This window comes from Triticum aestivum, chromosome 3B (assembly GCF_018294505.1).
Source record: "Triticum aestivum cultivar Chinese Spring chromosome 3B, IWGSC CS RefSeq v2.1, whole genome shotgun sequence".
NCBI lineage: Eukaryota > Viridiplantae > Streptophyta > Magnoliopsida > Poales > Poaceae > Triticum > Triticum aestivum.
The window spans coordinates 678,335,362-678,341,187 of NC_057801.1; the positions used below are offsets into that span (position 1 = coordinate 678,335,362).

The 5,826-nt window shown below is 48.2% G+C and overlaps 1 pseudogene; it reads left to right on the forward strand.

Moving 5' to 3' along the window:
• The first annotated feature begins 5,108 nt into the window (after positions 1–5,108).
• LOC123067686 (uncharacterized) lies at positions 5,109–5,612 on the forward strand (annotated as a pseudogene).
• Positions 5,613–5,826: the final 214 nt, after the last annotated feature.

Below are 5,826 nucleotides of genomic sequence, written 5' to 3' on the forward strand. Positions count from 1 at the left end.
GGACATGCGCTAACCAGCCACTTAACGAGCCCGAACTAGCTGCTGGGAATTGCTTGGGCAGGCCATAGCCGAATTATCAAGTCTTTCATGGATAGTTCGGCAGCCCTATGCAGCTCGACCAGTTGTTTCAGCTGATCGATAAAGGGCACAGGATATTCTGGCGCAAGGTATTGCGACCAAAATAGCTTCTCCGTAGAACTCCCTTCTTCGGCTCGATAAAATTGCGCGACATCAGATATGTTGCGCGGCAAATCCGCAAACGCCCCTGGAGATCCCCGAATTCGGGTTAGCAATAGGAACATTTCCTCCACATACTTGCTTTGCATAGAAAAAGCCTTACCCGCCGCGATCTTTCTGGCCTCTTGGATTTCCTGGAGGGCGCCTTGGGACTAACGCCGGGCATCGCGTGCGGCTTGCCGAGACTCGATGACTTCGGTTTCTTTATCCGACAAGCTCTGCTCCAAGGTCTCGCACCTTTTGATAGCTTCCTGAAGTTCTTGTTGAACCTCAATAACCCTAGCCTCGTGTTTTTCACGATCGGCCTGCTCCTTAGCCGCCCTTTTTTCGGCTGCGGCCACCGCCTTCCTAAGAGCTTCGACTTCAGACGTTGCTCCTGGCGGACAGCATGACGTTCTTCATCAAAATCAATCATCGATTGATAATAAATCAAGACAAGGTTTTACATACCTTGGTTATCTTCCAACTGCTTCTTTACTTGGCCAAGCTTTTCTTCGGCCCGCTCCAGACGCTGCTTTAGTCCATAGACTTCTACAGTATGAGAAGCGGCGGTCAACAACGATGCCTTCTTAGACAAAACATAAAAACAAATAAGGGTGTTGCATGGTCAGTCCCCTGCGAGCCCACATTGGATCCAATGTCCGGTTTTTCTTTACGAACGCTGAATAGTGTATCAGGGGCTACTATCTATACTATGACACTCTTCAAGCCTCATCACTTACCTCGAAACCTATTAAAAGGCTAGTGCAGGCTTCAGTCAGCCCGCTTTCTGCTGACTGAATCTTCTCAATCACCGCACCCATAAGTACGCGGTGTTCTTCAACGATGGAAGCTTTATTTAACGCTACCAACAAAGCATTTGGCACCACTGGTTGGACAGAGGTCGTCGGTGGAACAGGCGCACCCCCTTCTGTCAAAGAGGGCTCCCTGCCTAAATCCGGAATCTTGACGATCTTCGGCACCGTGTTCGGATTTGGCCCCGTGTGACCGGCCGCCAGGATTTGGCCCTTGAGTGTCGCTCAGACGGTCTTCCGGTCCCTCCTTGGCCTAGGCCCATTAGGGACGACACCTTGGCGTCATCCGCATGTTTGGGGGAGGTGGCCGTCGGGGGAGTTCCGATGTCCATCGCATCCGAACTTAGTGAATCCTCCGACGAGGACTGCTCGGCGCGGGACTTGGCCGGGCTACAATATGTGTGGCTCAACACAATCAGCATTTTGAGATACTAAGTTCGGATATGTTAATATATTCGGGTTCTGTGTACTCACAATTTAACCAGGGGCTGGACTCTGGGATCCCACTCCAGGCTGCTGTCGGTGGCGGTGGTGGAATCGTCTACGGAGGAAGTTTTCCCCCTCTTAGATGACCTGGCCTCCAATTGTTTGGAGGCCGTTCTTTTCTTTCTCCCCTTCGCTGGGGGGGATCGGCTTTCCTCCTTTTCCTCGTGTACTTCGGAGGAAGAGCGGGACTCTGAGTCTTCAGACGTTTTGTCCGAAACACCCCTGCGACGAAGGCCGCCCCTGGTCCCTCTGGCCTTCTTATCGGCCCTCTTCTTGGGCGCCTTATAGGGCGCCGAGACCAGCATCTTTGTTAAGAGTGGGACGGCTTGCTCTTCTGGCAGTGGGGCCAGACAGTAGATTCACTCCGCCTTCTTCGTCCAGGCCTAGGAAAATTGTTGGAGAATATGTTAAGCACTTTCTTTTGAAAAACACGCGGCTAAAGCATATGTTCGGTTGAATATCTGAAACCTTGCCGAACTTGCGGGACGGGACAGTTTGTACCCACGGTCCTCGGCCGAGTCTGGCCACGATTTGCCGTACTTGAAGAGCACCCTCCAGATATCTTCGTGTGTTGAGCCAAAGAGCTCCGTCAGGGTCTGGTGCTCAGCCGGATTGAATTCCCATAATTTGCAAGCCCTGCGTTGGCATGGGATAATCCGGCGAACCAACATCACTTGGACTACGTCGACAAGTTTGATGTTCTTATCTTCCATGCTCTTGACACACGCCTGGATCACTGGCAGTTCATCTGGCGAAGACCAGTCTAGGCCCTTCTTGGGCCAGGACGTAAGCTGCAACAGGGCTCCGGATCAAAATCCGGGAGCCGCGGCCCATTTGGCGCCACGTGGCTCGGTGACGTAGAACCGTTGTTGCTGCCACCCTTTGACGGAATCGTTAAATGTACCTGATGGCCATGTGACATTGGGCATCTTGCTCACCATGGCTCCTCCGCACTCGGTGTGCTCGCCGCTCACCACCTTGGGGTTCACGTTAAAAATCTTCAGCCATAACCCGAAGTGTGGAGGGATGCGGAGGAAGGCCTCGCACACGACCATGAACGTCGAGATGTTGAGGAAAGAAAGGGATAGATCATGAAAATTGATCCCATAATAGTACATGATGCCGTGAACGAATGGGTGGAGGGGAAACCCCAACCCGCGGACAAAGTGAGGGAGGAACATGACCCTCTCGTGGGGTTCCAAGGTAGGGGCGATCTATCCCGCCGTCGGAAGACGATGCACGGTCTTCTTGGTCAGATACCCGGCCTCCCGAAGTTTCTCGATATCCTTCTCCTGGCCAGTGGAGGCCATCCACTTGCCTCCAGCTCCAGATCCGTACATTTTCGGAACGCTTTAGTAGGCGGAGAAGGCGAATGCTTGGGCGTTGGAGCTCGAGAGGAAGGATAAGCAGAGGAAGCAGAAGACGTGGGTGAAAGAGGGGGATCCTTATCCCTTTATAAAGGTTGACCATGCACCTCCCCACATTCCCTGAGGCTTGCTTATTTCCTAAGAGCCATGTTAATTGCGCGGTTGGGGTGCCCACACCCATATTGATGAATGTCCCATGATGAGGGGACACGATCTCTGCTTTGACAAAGGCGTGCCAATGAAACCGCCTCGTTGTGGCAGGCTGATAAAATGGTTCGAATATTGACCGGACCGTGGTGTAATGTCACGCTACCAATAAACTGTCAGCAGATTAGATCCGTGATATTTTATACTCTCTACGGTGGTACGTGGAATTTTTTTTTGCAGAGCCAGACATGATTCTTGTGTTCAAGATCTACCTTGGGGTATTTGGAGAAGGAACCCGCCTTGCAATGCCGAAGACAATCTGCGTGCCGGACTCAATCGTCATTGAAGCCTGGTTCAGGGGCTACTGAGGGAGTCATGGATTAAGGGGTCCTCGGACAACCGGACTATATACTTTGGCCGGACTATTGGACTATGAAGATACAAGATACAAGACTTCGTCTCGTGTCCGGATGGGACTCTCCTTTGCATGGAAGGCAAGCTTGGCGATTTGGATATGTAGATTTCCTTCCCTGTAACCGACTCTGTGTAACCCTAGCCCCCTCCGGTGTCTATATTAATCAGAGGGTTTAGTCTGTAGGACCAGAACAATCATAATCATTGGCTAGCTTCTAGGGTTAGCCTCATCGATCTCGTGGTAGATCAACTCTTGTAATACTCATGTCATCAAGATCAATCAAGCAGGAAGTAGGGTATTATCTCCATAGAGAGGGCCCGAACCTGGGTAAACATCATGTCCCCCGCCTCCTGTTACCATTAGCCTTAGATGCACAGTTTGGAACCCCCTACCCGAGATCCGCCGGTTTTGACACCGACACCAGGTGACAGTGAGGCCAACAGACTCACCTTTTTGGAAAGGTCTGATGAGAGTTAAATCAGTCTTTTTCAACAGGACAAAGTTTAGAGTCAGAAACGGTACATCTATGAGATTCTGGGAGGATACATGGCTAGGGAAAACACCCCTCGCGCTTCAATATCCTTCACTTTATAGCATTGTTCAACAAAGAGACGCTTTCGTTGCAACCGTGCTTCATTCCACCCCTCTTAATATTCATTTCAGGAGAACACTTGTCGGTGTCTGTTGGGAAGCCTGGCTCCATCTGGTAAGAAGACTGATGGACGTGCAGCTTTCTCAACATCCAGACCAGTTGTGCTGGAAGCTAACCAGGAATGGAGAGTTTACAGTTAAATCCATGTATCTGGATGTTATCAACTCTAGCTCTATTCCTAGTTCGAAACATGTTTGGAACGTCAAAGTACCTTTGAGAGTTAAAGTGTTTATGTGGTTTGTACACAAACAAGTCATTTTAACTAACGACAACTTGACAAAACGTAACTGGATTGGTTCTACAAGATGTAGTTTTTGTGACCGGGATGAGACCTTCAAACACCTCTTTCTTGACTATCCGATGGCGAAAATTTTATGGCGGACTGTTCACATTGCTTTTAATATTACTCCTCCAAATAGTATCAACACGTTACTTGGGACGTGGCTGGATGGGATTGATTCCGAAACAGCGAGACACATTCGTGTAGGAGTATGTGCTTTACTATGGGCGGTATGGAACTGCGGGAATGATTTATTTTTTAATAGAACAACAAATACTTATTTTTTACAGGTTATCTTCCGAGCCACTGCGTTGATCCGTATGTGGTCGCTACTCACTCAGATGGAGGCCAGGGAGCGTTTGGTTACTGGATCTATCCGATGGGAGATGGTATCTCGGGCTATATTCAACCGGTTTGGATGGTGGTCATGTAATAGGATAGGCAATTAGTTTTCCTATCTTTATTTTGACAGCCAGTTGTGGATTTATTTTTACCATCTTGCTCTTTGTGAGCATGTTTTCTTTATTCATGTTGAGACTTGAGGACCTTTGTTAAACTTATTTGCTCTTTAATAAATGTGGCCGTATGCATCGTTCTGATGCAGAGGCCAGGGATATCCCCCTTTTCTAAAATAACTATTCGGTGGCATCTTTTCCAAGGAAGCTGCTATTTTGACTGCAACTTTGTGGCATTTAGCTATTTGCATTAAGTAATACTAGCTGATTTGGATATGCGTAATTTTGCAAGGAACGTCAGTAATGTGGTGTTTTCAAACATCAAAATGCACACTAGGTACTACCATCCTTCATGGTGGGGAAGAGCTGAACCGATCCACATCACCACCTGTCCAAGGTACCCTGGTTCCAAAGAAGGCACCATTCCAGATGTTTTCTTCATCAACATCTCATCAGTATCAGAAAATGGTGGTTTCTTAGCTGGATCGAGGCACAGCCTGCTTCGCAACTTGAAGTTCAAGAATGTTGATTTGACCTACAAGAGATGGACAAACTATACCGGGGGCTTGTATGACTACAGGCCTGGATGCCAGGACCTGGTAAAGCACAAGACTGGTGGTATGATGCTGGAGCAAATCTCCATCTTGGAGATCGATAATGTCAGGATGAGATGGTCGAGAGGAAGCCTCAAAGGGTGGGATGTTAATCCACTCCTATTCCAGCCATCAACTATTGACAGGCTGTCATTCCATGATTAGCAGTCCCTGAATGTTCAATAGCAGACCACCTGAATCTCAATCGTATGTATCTGTAAACATGGTTTACACTTTCAGTGCAATTTCACTGAAATTTCATTAATGTTTTTTTGACTATGTAAATGATAAATTTGATTATGAATATTTGAGCAATTACAGTGGTGTACACAAATTAAAATCATTTTATGATTTTTTTTCCTTATATTTGGTTGATCTCAATCAAATTCAGGCGGGAAAT